The following is a 15458-nucleotide window of genomic DNA, read 5'->3' as shown; positions in this document are numbered from 1 at the left end:
GTATATATTAATAGGGGAACTGTATATACCGTATATTCCGGCGTATAAGACGACTTTTGAAGACAGAAAAATATTCTGTCTAGTCTGGGGTCGTCTTATACGCTGGTAATCGCGACGGCCCGCCTTGTATTCACAGCGGTGGTCGGGTCGCGCTGCATGGAGAGGGCTCATGGGCTGAGCCCTCTCCATAGCCGGTAAATCTTTGCTGCATATTGCAGCAAAGGCTTACCGGTAACACCCGCGATCGGTGCTAGCACCGATCGCGGGAGTTTTCACAGAGATGGCTGCTGGCAAAGCTGCCGGCAGCCTCAAAAAAATAGCGGCGCACGGGTGCCGCCATCTTACCTGGGATCTCCGCTCCCCGTGACGTCATCGAAGACCCGAGGCTATTTCGTTTTAACCCCTTCATTACAATGTGCTGATAGCACATTGTAATGAATGAGGAAAATCCCCATATACTGCCATACTGTAGTATGGCAGTATATGGTAGGATCGATCAGACAACCTAGGGTTAAAGTACCCTAGGGAGTCTGAGAAATAGTATAAATAAAAATTAAAAAAAGTAAAAAAAATAAATAAATAATAAAAACCTAAAATTTCAAATCACCCCCCTTTCCCTAGAACTGACATAAATATAAATAAACAGTAAAAATCATAAACACATCAGGTATTGACGCGTCCGAAAATGCCCGATTTATCAAAATATGATAACGGTTTTTCAATGCGTTAAACCCTGTAACGGAAAATAGCGCCCAAAGTCGAAAATGGCACTTTTTTGCCATTTTGAAAAATATAAAAAATCTATAAAAAGTGATCAAACGGTTGTACAGTCCTAAATATGATGTCATTGAAAATATTATCAAATTTCGCAAAAAATGACACCACCCACAGCTCCGTACACCAAAGTATAAAAAAGTTATTAGCGCCAGAAGTTGGCAAAATCAAAAAAATAATTTTTGTACAGGAGGTTTTAATTTTTGTAAATGTATGAAAACATTATAAAACCTATACAAATTTGGTATCCCCTTAATCGTACCGACCCAAAGAATAAATTAGATATGTCATTTGGGGCGCTCAGTGAAAGACGTAATATCCAAGCCCACAAGAAAATGGCGCAAATGCGTTTTTTCACCATTCTCATTGCATTTGGAATTTTTTTTCCCGCTTCTGAGTACATGGCATGGAATATTTAATAAAATAAAAATTTAAGGTACAGTATGGTAACATTTACAGTAAAATGGACGATGGTAATGTTGTTGTTCTATGCCTTATGTTTATGAGCGACAGTTTTCCTGCTATATACCTGCATGTCATAAGAATTTAAATTAAAAAAAGGACCATGTTAAATTCAAATCTGTTTTTTTTTTTTTAATTTTTACCGGTGTTTTGTATGTGTAGGAAAAGGGGTAGTCTTATACGGCGAATATATCTTAAACTCTATATTTTAACAGGAAAGTAGGGGGGTCGTCTTATACACCAGGTCGTCTTATATGCCGGAATATACGGTAGTTATTATAGGGGTCTGTATATAGTTTTTATAGGGGATTGTATATAGTGATTGCTGGGGGGAGCTGTAGAAACTGATTGCTGGAGGAGCTGTATACAGTGATTGCTGGGGGAGCTGTATATAGTGATTGATGGGGGAGCTGTATATAGTTATTGCTGGGGGAGCTGTATATAGTGAGTACTGGGGGAGCTGTATATAGTGAGTACTGGGGGAGCTGTATACGGTGATTGCTGGGGGGAGCTGTATATAGTGATTGCTTTATATAGTGATTGCTGGGGGAGCTGTATATGTTGATTGCTGGGGGAGCTGTATGCAGTGGTTGCTGGGGGAGCTGTATATGGTTATTGCTGGGGAGTGGTATATAGCGATTGCTGTTCCCTGTCTGGACTACATTCAATGGGGGCCCCCAACATATTTTTCCCCCACCAACCTTAATACGGCCCTGCTCTTACTCTTAAATCTCGATTTAAATCGCTATTGGATTTGTAAGTTATCCAGACATTTCAAAGGTTATGAAAATGTAAAGTAGACATCTGGGAAATGTTATTCAGCAACTTATTTAGGCGTTTCAGATCTATCTATCTGAAAATGCAATGATTTCAAATTTTGAAAATGACAATCTTTTAAAAAAAATCATAATTATTTTTTTTACATAGATGCAAAACTTATCAACCAAAATTTACCACGTAATGAAGTATAACATGTGATGGAAAACTATTCTAAGAATCATTTTGATAAGTAACAGTGTTCAAAAGTTATAACCATATAAAATGACAAATCAGAATACAAAAAATGGGGCTGAGCCTTAAGCTACAAAATGGCTGCGTCCTTAAGGGGTTAAACACAACTCAACTGCTGTAGAACCTCATGATACACATTTTAACTTAAGAGACATGTATCAGAATTTCTCTCTGACATTTACCCCAGCTAGTATTGCTTGGCATCAATATGCTCTGTGGGAAATAAGCAGAAAGGGTTCTGTAAAGAGAGGGTCAGGTATACGGAGAGCTTTACAGGAAACGTAGACCAAAATAAAATAAGCCACCTTTGCAAGGCAGCAGCTAACTTCATGATGGACACTAAAGGCTTAATGCATTCATGTGGAGATGCCAAGGGAGGGAAGGACTTATCTCTGCTGTGTCCTGGAGATAAACCAAGGGATGTGGACAATTGTATTTGACTGGGTCCAATTTACAAACTTATTTACAAAAAAGGCTTTTTACAGCCTCACTGAAACCCATTGGTCAATTAAAACTTCACTTTTATTTCTTATTTATAAAAGATCTCAATAGTTAACCTACTAGAAAGGTAATTTTGTGAGGACAATTCCCTGTAATTACTAAAAGTTATGCAGTACCAACGTGGCAATTATCTTGTGTGAAATTATGATATTTATCGTGTTTTGACGACTTGAGGGGGAAGGCACGCTGAGGTATAGGTATTGTAAGGATTTGTCCCCAATAATACCACTAGATGTCAGTCTTGTACACTGTACCACTTGACTCAATAAACCTGAGGTTGCAACATTGTTGTATTCATTAATAGGATCGTTTCAAATAATTAATTGTCGAGGACCATATTTAGGTACAAACGTCAATCCTATATTCTGTTTTGTCCTATTGACAGTTATTGCCACTGTCATCGAACTGAATATATTTTACTCAATGTTTGCCTTCTCTGGAATAAAACTATGTCTCAATTCCTAGACTTCTACCTTCCCAGTCATCATTCATTCACTCATTTTTAAGTTTAAACACACACTTGCCACTTTGCCTGCTAGCTAAAAACTAGATTCACACTAACAATTGCTGGGTGCTGACCCTGCTGACGGCGGCTTCAAAAGGAAATCGGGCGGTGGCGATCAGTTGCCATGTCAGCCTAAGGTCTTCCGATGACCCGAGGCTGTCTCCTTTTAACCTATTTATTTACAATGTGCGATTTGTACATTGTAATGAATGAGGAGGAAAATCCCTTCAGAAATCAATCTGACAATCTAGGGTTAAAGTACCTAGGGTTTAAAAAATTAAAAAATTAAAAGGAAATTTTAGGAAAAAAAACAAAAATTTCAAATCACCCCCCTTTCATATAGGTCATATAGGTATAAATAAACAATACAAATTATAAACAAGTTAGGTATCGCTGCATTCTCAAATGCCAGATCTTTCAAAATATAATAACGCTTTTTCAAAGTGTGTAACCCTTAACGGAAAATTACGCCCAAAGTTGAAAATGGCATCTTTTTGCCGTTTTGAAAAATATAAAAAATTCAATAAAAAGTGATCAAAAGGCAGTACAGTCTTAAAAATTAGAAGCATTAAAAACATCATCAAAAGTCACAAAAAAGCGCCAGAAAAGCGAAAATAAAATTTTTGTGCAGGAGGTTTAAATTTTTGTAAATGTATGAAAACTTTATAAAACCTACACATATTTGGTATGCCCGTGATCTCACCGACCCAAAGAAAAAAAGTACACATGTCATTTAAGGTGCACAGTGAAAGCCTTAAAATCCAAGCCCACAAGAAAACACCGCAAATGCGTTCTTTCACCAATTTCTCTGCATTTGGAATTTTTTCTCACTTCCCAGTAGACAGCATGGAATATTAATCAATGTCAATGTGAAGACCTGTCATTAAGGGGTTAAAGTAAAGAAACCAATTCTGGAGCTTCGGTCAGAGATTTTCTTTATAAAATTTCATTTTATGACAAGAATAAATACTTTTATTCTTATACCTGGGCAATCTGCACAATTTATCTGGCCCCTTCAAATAGGATACAGGTTTCGGATACAAAGTTAGATTGACACCTGACAATAAGGATCATATATTGAAACTAATATATGAAGCAATGCCAAGGGTCTTCAATGTCTAACTGTACTGAAGTGGTGAGATTAGCTTTTAATCGGCCTGAACTGTTCATGTGCAAAGGAGTAGAGCGTTGACTTTTTATGTTATTGTTATGTTATTGTTTATGTGCAAAGGAGTAGAGCATTGACTTTTTATGTTATTGTTATGTTATTGTTTATGTGCAAAGGAGTAGAGCATTGACTTTTTATGTTATTGTTATGTTATGTTTGTGTTATTGTTATGTTATTGTTCATGTGCAAAGGAGTAGAGCATTGACTTTTTATGTTATTATGGGTGGTTGTAACATTGGAACACTTAAACATATCTGAGGGATTTTAACCCCTAGAGGACTCAGCCTCTTTTGGCTTTAAGGACGCGGCCCCATTCTTCAAATCTGACCTGTGTCACTATAAGTGGTTATAGCTTTGGAAAAAATTTGGATGAAATCTTTTGCATTTATTTATGAAAAAAAAACAAAATTTGGAAAAAATTTGGAAAAATTCTTTATTTTCAACGTTCTAAATTCTCTACTTTTGATGCAGATAGTCATAGCTCCCAAATAAATTCATAACTTACATTTCCCAAATGTCTGCTTTATGTTGGCATGGTTTTTTAAGATTCCACATATTTTACTAGAATGTTATGAGGTTCAGAATTTCTGTATCATTTTTCACATTCTTTGTAAAATCACCAAAACCTGTATTTAGATGGACCTGCTCAACTTCTAATTGACACTGAGAGGCCTAAATAATAGCGAGACTCGTAAATTACCCCATTGTGGAAACTACACAGCTCAACGTATGAAAAACCACTTTTAAGAAGTTTGTTAACGCTTTACGTGTTTTATAGGGGTTAAAACAAAATGGAGGTGCAGTCTGCAAATTGTAATATTTTTTCACAATACACTCATTTTGGGTGAAAAATTTAACATTTACAATGGATTAAATGAATAAAGGCTCCACAAAGTTTGTTACCCAATCTCTCCCGAGTACACGGATACTCTATATGTGGTGGTAACCTGCTGTATGGGCGCACGGCTGGGCATAGAAGGGAAGGAGGCGCCATCCAGGTCAGATTTGCTATGTCACATTGTACAGGCTATAATTTTTTTCTTTTTTTTATTGAGGACCTATAGGGGCTTATTTCTTTTGCCACATGAGATGCACTTTTCTGGTACGTAATTTTGGGGAATCTATAGGCTAATTGGTGAGATTTTATTAACTCTTTGTCGGTGGAGAAAATGAAAATCATCACTTTTCAGGAAGATTTTTATGTTTTTTTTTTTGGCCATTTACCATACCATAAAAAAAGTATATTATTTTTATTCTATGGGTCGCCACGATTACAAAAAGACCTCATTTATATAGATTTTTTATTTTTTCCCATTCTTACTGAATAAAAAGCAATTTGGCAAAAATGTTGTTAATTTTAGCATCACCGTCTTTCATATCCATAACTTTTTTATTTTTCGCCTCACAAATCTGTTTAATGGTTTATTTTTTGCGAGAAGGATTGTTCTTTTTAGTGGTCTTATTTTAGATTGCATAACATTTTTCAAATCACTTTTTAGAGCATTTTTTATAGGGTATTAATTGAAAATGATCTTTTTTCTGGAGCTTTTTTTTTTGTTTTTTTTTACGGGGTTCACTTTGCGGATCTAATAACGATTCTGTTTTATTATGCAGATTGTTACGGATGCAGGGATTCCAAATATGTGGGGGTTTTGTGTATTTTATTCAATTGTACTGAATAAAAACCAATTTGGAGAAAATCTTGTTCATTTTAGCATCACCATCTTTTCATATGCATAACTTTTTTATTTTTTGGCTGACAAATCTGGTTAGGGGCTTATTTTTTGCTAGAAGAGTTGATCTTTTTAGTGGGCTTAATTTGGAGTGCATAACATTATTTAAATTACTTTTAAGAGCATTTTTTTATAGGGTATTAATTAAAAATGATCTTTTTTCGGAACATTTTTGCGTTTTTTTTCTACTGCATGTACCGTGCGGGTCCAGTAACGATTCTGTTTTATTATAAAGATTGTTACGGACGCGGCAATACCAAATATGCGGGGGGGTTTTGTGTTTTTTATACTTTATTAAGTGTTTTTATAGGAAAGTGACATTTTAGGGGCTTATATTTTAATGCATTTATTTTTTATTTATTCTAATGTATTAACTTTAGTGTTTTTGACTTTTTTTTAATTATACATACTTGAACTTGAACCAGTGATGCTCTGATCACTGGTTCAAGTTCAATACACTGCTCTACAATACTATTTTATTGTAGAGCAGTGTAAACTGTCTGAGCATGCAGGCGCATGCTCAGACAGTTTTCAGTCAGACTCCGGGGCACATGCCAGTCCTCGGAGCTGCCCAGAAGTGGATCGGATCCCCCGGTAAGCGCAAAAACCCTTACACGCCGCGGTCATGCTTGACTCCGATCCGATGCTTGACTCCGACTCCAATCGCGGGTGTTAGCGCAGGCTGTCAGCTGTACTAGACAGCTGACAGCCGCTGCTTCTGGTACCGGCAGGGCCGGCTCCAGGTTTCAGTAGGCCCCTGGGCGACAGTGCCTCAGTGGGCCCCTTTGCAGTGAGCTCACGTGCCAGCATTAAAAATTCAAAAACTAAAAAACTGTCTCCTGTTCCTTGAAATATTCCCCAGTTTATCATCCCAAACAGCCATGTCACGATCAGGGCAGTTTTGTGGTCATTTAACCAACAGGGCGAACCTAAAAATGTGTACCCCTCCACTCTGCCAAGTAATAAAACTGAAACTTCAACTCAGCTGCTGCGCAACCTCATAATACACACCAGAGCTGCTGCGGAACCTCATAATACACACCAGAGCTGTTGCGGAACCTCACAATACACACCAGAGCTGTTGTGGAACCTCATAATACACACCTGAGCTGCTGCGGAACCTCATAATACACACCAGAGCTGCTGCAGAACCTCCTAATACACACCTGAGCTGCTGCGGAACCTCCTAATACACACTTGAGCTTCTGCGGAACCTCATAATACACACCTGAGCTGCTGCGGAACCTCCTAACACACACCTGAGCTGCTGCGGAACCTCCTAATACACACCTGAGCTGCTGCAGAAACTCATAATACACACCTGAGCTGCTGCAGAACCTCATAATACAAATCACTGCTTACACTGAACCCTCTCTGCTTCTCATGTACATTTGAGATGATTAATATCATTCACACATCCACACATGCAGCAAGACATATATACAGGCAGATAGAGACATGCAGACAGCTACAGAGACATGCAGACAGCTACAGAGACATGCAGACAGCTACAGAGACATGCATACAGCTACAGGTACATGCATAAAGAGCCAAGCATGGAGGCACACACACACACACTGATAGACAGATACATGCAAACAGATACAGATACACATGCAGGCAAACACATCATCACACATACCATACACTCACTATATGGATCAGTAATACACATCCATAAATGTCACATGCCATCACACACCCTGTGCTGTCTGCAGCAGCCCTGGCATCACACAGAGGAGTCTTCAGCCTTCTCCTCCTCCTTCTCTGTGTCCCGATTTCTGAGCTGCCAGATTTCAGCATTACTGCAGCTCCGTGTGAAGTTTTTAGAACGTCCCCGTGCGCTAAGTATCTAGCCGTACTATAACGTCCTGGTGCGCCTAGGGGTTAAGATTGTACTTCAAATTAGTTGATCTTTTGTGTTTAATAATATTTAATTTCGAAAAATTATCAATATTTAAAGTTCAAAAATCTCTCCTTTTCAGGCAAATAGTTATATCACCCAAATAACTTCATAAATAACTATATCGACTTTCTGTTGGCATTAGAGATGAGCGAACATACTCGGCCAAGCTTGATGCTCGTTCGAGCATTAGCGTACCCGAAACTGCTCGTTGCTCGGACGAATACTTCGCCCGCTCGAGAAAATCTCCCGCCGTTGTGATTTTTGGCGGCCAGAAACAGAGCCAATCACAAGCCAGGAGACTCTGCACTCCACCCAGCATGACGTGGTACCCTTACACGTCGATAGCAGTGGTTGGCTGGCCTGATCAGGTGACCCTGGAATAGACTAGCCCCTGCGCGTGCTGCTCGGATCATTCTCTGTCTGGTTGCCGCTAGGGAGAGAGCTGCTGCTGGTCAGGGAAAGCGTTAGGGTGTTCTATTAGAATAGTGTTAGGCAGGAGTGATTCTACAAGAACCCAACAGCCCTTTTTAGGGCTACAATAACGTTTTATTTTACTTTTTTTGGTTTGCCTGTGGCTGGGCTTGCTGCCATTAGTAGTGCAGCTAGTACCATATTGTGAGGAATTTGCTGGGAGACTTGCGACCATTGTGTTTAGCTCTTAGTGACACACATATCCACCTTAAACACCGAAGTGGGACAATTTATTAGGGGTTTGATTTGAATTAGGCACAGTCTGCTGATTTTTTTTTTTTTTTACGTTTATTTCTTTTTAGTACTCAAAGTAATCTGGCAAAGCAGTGTGCTTTCAGTGTAGGCTAGAAAATAGCCATAGGAGAACCCCAACTGCTTACTTAGGCCTACAATAGCGTTATATTTTACTTTTTTTTTGTTTGCTTGTGGCTGGGCTTGCTGCCACTAGTAGTGCAGCTAGTACCATAATGTGAGGAATTTGCTGGGAGACTTGCGACCGTTGTGTTTAGCTCTTAGTGACACACAAATCCACCTTAAACACCGAAGTGGGACAATTTATTAGGGGTTTGATTTGAATTAGGCACAGTCTTCTGATTTATTTTTTTTAAATTTATTTCTTTTTATAACTCAAAGTCATCAGGCACAGCACAAAATCCAGTTGTGTGCTGTCAGTGTAGGTTAGAAACTAGCCATAGCAATAGGATAGCATCGTTTTAAAAAAATAAAAAATAAAAAAAATAAACACAAAAAAAGTTTACACTTTAATTTGGAAAATGTTTAACCCGAGGGCTAAGGGTAGAGGATGAGGGCGTGGACATGGGCGTCCAACTACTGCAGGGGTCAGAGGCCGTGGTCCTGGGCGGGGTGAGACATTACCTGCTGATGAGGGAGCAGGGGAACGCCGCAGAGCACTCCCTAGGTTCATCATGTCTCAAGTTACTGGGACTCGTGGTACATCACTGTTGAGGCCAGAACAGTGCGAAGATGTGATGTCGTGGATTGCGGACAATGCTTCTAGCCATTGTCCACCAGTCAGACTTCCACGCAGTCCACCCATGTCACCGAAATCAGCACTCCTCCAGCTCCTCCACCTCAGCCTCCTTCCCCCCAGTCTGCCCCCTCCCAGCAAAATTTGGCATTTGAACCGGCATACTCTGAGGAACTGTTTTCTGGACCCTTCCCACAGTCACAAACCACTTGTGCGGTTGCTGCTGAGCTATTTTCCGATGCCCAGGTTTTCCACCGGTCGCAGTCTGTGGGTGATGATGACATTATTGACGTAGTGGAAGAAGTGTGTAAAGAGGTGTCGGACGATGAGGAGATACGGTTGTCAGACAATGGTGAAGTTGTTGTCAGGGCAGGAAGTCCGAGGGGGGAACAGACTGAGGGATTGGAGGATGATGAGTTGACAGACCCAAGCTGGGTTGATAGGCCGGGTGAACACAGTGCTTCTGAGACGGAGGCGAGTCCTATAGCAGAACAGGTTGGAAGAGGCAGTGGTGGGGCCAGACGGAGAGGCAGGGCCAGAGCTGGTGCATCAGCGCCAAATGTTTCCCGTAGTCAAGCTCCCGTGGCGAGGGCTAGATTTTCAGAAGTCTGGAGGTTCTTTAAAGAAACACCGGATGACCGACGGACTGTGGTGTGCAACCTGTGCCAAACCAGTATCAGCAGGGATTCCACCACTACTAGCTTAACTACCACCAGTATGCGCAGGCATATAAATGCTAAACACCCCACTCAATGGCACCAAGCCCGTTCACCTCCGGCCGGGCACACCACTGCCCCTTCCCCTGTGTCATCTGCTAGTCAGCCCCCTGCCCAGGACCCCAGCCCAAACACCTCCCGTGCGAAAAACCCCATCTTCGCCTCCACGATCCTCCACAGCATCCACCAGCGTTCAGCTCTCCATACCCCAGACGCTGGAGCGCAAAAGGAAGTATAGTGCAACCCACCTACACGCCCAAGCCCTCAACGTCCACATCTCCAAACTGCTTAGCCTGGAGATGCTGCCCTATAGGCTGGTAGAGACCGAGGCCTTTCGAAACCTCATGGCGGCGGCCGCCCCTCGGTATTCGGTCCCCAGCCGCCACTACTTTTCCCGATGTGCCGTCCCAGCCCTGCACAAGCACGTGTCAGAGAACATCATCCGTGCCCTGACCAACGCCGTTTCTGACAAGGTCCACCTGACCACGGACACGTGGACAAGTGCTGACGGGCAGGGCCACTATATATCGCTGACGGCACATTGGGTTAACTTGGTGGAGGCTGGGACCAAGTCTGACCCTGCGGCTGGTCATATACTGCCGACGCCAAGGATTGCGGGGCCTACCTCGGTCCAGGTCTCAAAGGCCTACTATGCCTCCTCCTCCTCCCACCCCTCCTCCACCTCCTCCTCCGAATTACCATCCGTGGGCATGGCGCCATCAGTCGGTAGCTCTAGGCACAGCAGCAGTGCCGTCTCTAAGCGACAGCAGGCGGTGCTCAAACTGCTGAGCCTAGGCGATAAAAGGCACACCGCCCAAGAGCTATTACAGGGCGCAGACTGATCTGTGTCTGGCACCGCTGAACCTGAAGCCAGGCATGGTTGTGTCTGACAATGGCCGTAACCTGGTGGCGGCTCTGCAACTCGGCAGACTGACACATGTGCCATGCCTGACCCATGTGTTAAATCTGATAGTTCAGCGTTTCCTCAAGACATACCCCAATCTGTCTGATTTGCTCACAAAGCTGCGCCGCATCTGTGCGCATTTCAGGAAGTCCAGCACAGATGCTGCCACTCTCAGGGCAGCGCAGCGCCGCCTCCAACTGCCCGCTCACCGACTGTTGTGCGACGTGCCCACGAGGTGGAATTCAACATTAACCATGTTATCCAGAGTTTACCAGCAGCGCAGAGCGATTGTAGACTGCCAGATGTCAACTTCCACCAGAACTGGTAGTAAGGTCAGTCAGCTTCCTCAAGTCTACAATGAGGAGTGGATGTGGATGTCTGATATCTGTCAGGTGCTGAGTAACTTTGAGGAGTCAACACAGATGGTCAGTGGCGATGCCGCCATCATCAGCCTCACCATCCCGCTGCTTGGCCTGTTGAAAAACTCTCTGGTCAGCATGAAGTCGGAAGCTTTGTGCTCGTCACAAGAGACGTGGGGAAGAAGATACCCTTGTTGATAGCCAAAGCACCCTTAGGTCTGTTTCTCAGCGCATATCGGAGGAGGTAAAGGAGGATGAGGAGGAAGAGGAGGAGAGTGTTGGCGAGACAGAAGAGGGAAGCATTGTTCAGTCCTTCACTGTTCAGCGTGTATGGACAGAAGAAGAGGAGTTGGAGGAGGAGGAAATGGAGAGTCAGGCCAGTGAGGGGAGTGAATTCTTGCGCGTTGGGACTCTGGCGCATATGGCAAATTTCATGCTAGGCTGCCTATCCCGTGACCCTCGCGTTCAAAGAATTTATTCCAGCACCGATTACTGGGTATTCACTCTCCTGGACCCAAGCAAAATCTTTCCACTCTCATCCCTGGAGAGGAAAGGAGTGTGAGAATGCATGAATACCAGCAGGCCCTGGTGCACAAGCTGAAACAGTATTTCCCTTCTGACAGCGCTAGCGGCAGAGGGCGTACTTCTGCGGGACAAGTAGCGAGGGATAGTAGGCGAGTAGGCAGCTTGTCCAGCACTGGCAGGGGTACACTTTACAAGGCCTTTGCCAGTTTTATGTCACCCCAGCAAGACACTGTTACCTGTCCCCAGTCTCGGCAGAGTAGGGCTGATCTTTACAGAAAGATGGTGAGGGAGTACATAGCTGACCATACCATCGTCCTAAAAGATCACACAGCTCCCTACAACTACTGGGTTTCAAAGCTGGACATGTGGCACGAACTGGCGCTGTACACCTTGGAGGTTCTTGCCTGGTGGCATCATCACCGATAAGCATACACGCCTGTCGACTGACAGCGCTGACAGGCTGACGCTTATCAAGTTGAATAAAGCCTGGATTTCTCCGGATTTTCATTCTCCACCTCCACCTCCTCATTGTCCTCCTTCTCCTCGTCTTTGTACACTAAAGCAGAGGAAACTGGCTATTTTTTGCCAGGGCCAACTGGCTCTAGCTATAGTACTCTCTGTATTTAATTTTTATGGAGGGCCACCTACCTGGTCCTCTGTTTTAAACAATTTTTGGGAGTGCCACATACAGGCACTCAATCTATTTAATTTTTCTGGAGGACCACCTACCTGCTCCTCTGGTTTGAAAACTTTTTTGGACTGACACATACAGGCACTCAATTTATTTAATTTTTCTGGAGGACCACCTACCTGCTCCTCTGGTTTGAAAACTTTTTTGGACTGCCACATACAGGCACTATCCAAATTAAATTGTCTCCATAGCAGCCTCCACACGTCGTCTTTTTAGCTGCCTCCACACGTTGTCTCCATTGCTACCTCCACACGTCATCGCCATAGCTGCCTCCAAAAGTCGTCCATATAGCTGCCTCCATACATGGTCCCCTTATCAAACGAACTGTGTCAGGCAGAATTTTGGGTTGTTTTCATGGCTTCCACATAAAACTTGTTAACTTTGTCGCCACCCTGCTGTGTAATCCACATATTATACTGGCAAACTTTTATCATTTACCGATATTATTTCAGCGCTTCTTGCGCATATGTTTACATTCCACTCACCCGCCATATCCCAAACTTATAAGAACACTACTACACTTGATCTTATACAAAAGGTTCTTAGAAGTGCTGTTTGGGGAGTAGCCGAGAGACAGGGGCTTGGATAGGCAAAAGCTCGCCTGGCAGCGGAGCGCCAGCTCCATCCCAAGATCCAACTAACATAGTTTTAACTGCAGCACCTTTAATCTACTACTACTTCACTGCCTCCATACTTGTTCCTCATATCAAACGAGCTGTGTCAGGCAGAATTTTGGGTTGTTTTCATGGCTTCCACATCAAACTTGTTAACTTTGTCGCCACCCTGCTGTGTAATCCACAAAATATACTGGCAAACTTTTATCATTTACCGATATTATTTCAGCACTTCTTGCGCATCTGTTTACATTCCCCTCACCCGCCATATCCCAAACTTATAAGAACACTTCTACACTTGATCTTATACAAAAGGTTCTTAGAAGTGCTGTTTGGGGAGTAGCCGAGAGACAGGGGCTTGGATAGGCGAAAGCTCGCCTAGCAGCGCCAGCTCCATCCCAAGATCCAACTAACATAGTTTTAACTGCAGCACTTTTAATCTACTACTAGTTCACTGCCTCCATACATCGTCCCCTTATCAAACGAGCTGTGTCAGGCAGAATTTTCAGGTGTTTCACCAGATACATAGTGGAACTCGGCCCATCTGTCGCCGCCATGCTGGAGACCTGAAGTTGCAATCATAGCAGCACAATATGGATGCCCCATACTGTCCCTCTTAATCATGGAACCATTTCCGAAAAAACTGTTAAAAATAGAACCACTATGATATTCCATTATTCCTAGTAGAAATATTAAAACGACACGGCCTGCTTTGAAAATTATAATTTTTTCAAAGTAAACGCTTCTGGCCCACAGGCCCATTTTGGGTGGGGAGGAGCCGAGAGACAGGGGCTTGGACAGGCGAAAGCTCGCCTGGCAGTGGACCGCCAGCTCCATCCCAAGATTAGGCAACCTCAAAGGCATCCATGCATGCTGCCCCTGCTGTTTCCTGTCCATTTTGCCTCCACGATCCTCCACAGCGTCCACCAATGTCTCCATGCGCAACTTTCAACTCTCTATACCCTAGACGCTGGAGCACGAGAGGATATGCAGCACATCTTCCCCTTATCAAACGAGCTGTCTCAGGCAGAATTTTCAGGTGTTTCACCAGATACATAGTGGAACTTGGCCCATCTGTCGCCGCCATGCTGGAGACCTTAAGTTGCAATCATAGCAGCGCAATATGAATGCCCCATACTGTCGCTCTTAATCATGGAAGTCGTCTCCATGGCTGCCTCCACATGTCGTCCCCTTATCAAAAGAGCTGTGTCAGGCTCATTTTTCGGGTGTTTCACCAGATACGTTATGAAACTTGGTCACTATGTCGCCACCATGCTGTGTTATCGACTAAATATACCGTCAACCTTTTGTTCACATAGGAAATCATTTCAGCGCTTCTTGCTCACCTCCTTTGGTTCCTCTCTGCCACCCATTGGTTTGAAGCCTGAGTCCATTTAGGGTATGTCGCCATGACACTCTCTAGTCTGCCGCTGCTTTCGCTGCCTCTGCATGCCGTCCCCTATAGTGTCAGGGTCAATTATTGGATGTTTTAGATGCTATCTAGCCTCATTCGGTCACTCTGTCATGGCCATGCTGTTGCCCATAATTTTGGCATAATGGTACGATTAAGCAGCCTCAGAGGCATCCATGCATGCTGCCGCTGCTGTTTCCTGTCCATTTCCGTGGTGTTTCCATCCTTTTCTGAGGTTCCCAGGTGTTTGGCCAAGCTTCCCTGTGCAGAGCCTTGAAAAATGCTCGAGTCTCCCGTTGACTTCAATGGGGCTCGTTATTCGAGACGAGCACTCGAGCATCGGGAAAAGTTTGTCTCGAATAACGAGTACCCGAGCATTTTAGTGCTCGCTCATCTCTAGTTGGCATTGCTTTTTACACATCCGCTTATTTGTTAAGAGGTTTTGAATTTTGGGTGCAATATTTATAAGGATCTGTGCAGCTTTAAGTGATGTTGAGAAGCCTAAATAATAGTAAAACCCTGTAAATTACCCCATTATAGAAACTAAACCCCTCAATGTGTGTTTCCCAGTGTTAAATGAAAATGTAGGTGCAATTTACAAAAAAAGGATGAAAAAATCCAAAGTTTAATACCCATTTTAATACCCAAACTGTTGTGTGGGCACACGGCCGGGCAGAGAATCGAAGGAGCCCCATTCAGAACAGATTTGTATTGTCACA

The sequence above is a fragment of the Engystomops pustulosus genome, chromosome 3, assembly GCF_040894005.1.
Source record: "Engystomops pustulosus chromosome 3, aEngPut4.maternal, whole genome shotgun sequence".
NCBI classification, from domain to species: Eukaryota; Metazoa; Chordata; class Amphibia; order Anura; family Leptodactylidae; genus Engystomops; species Engystomops pustulosus.
Note: the sequence above shows the minus strand (reverse complement) of the source record.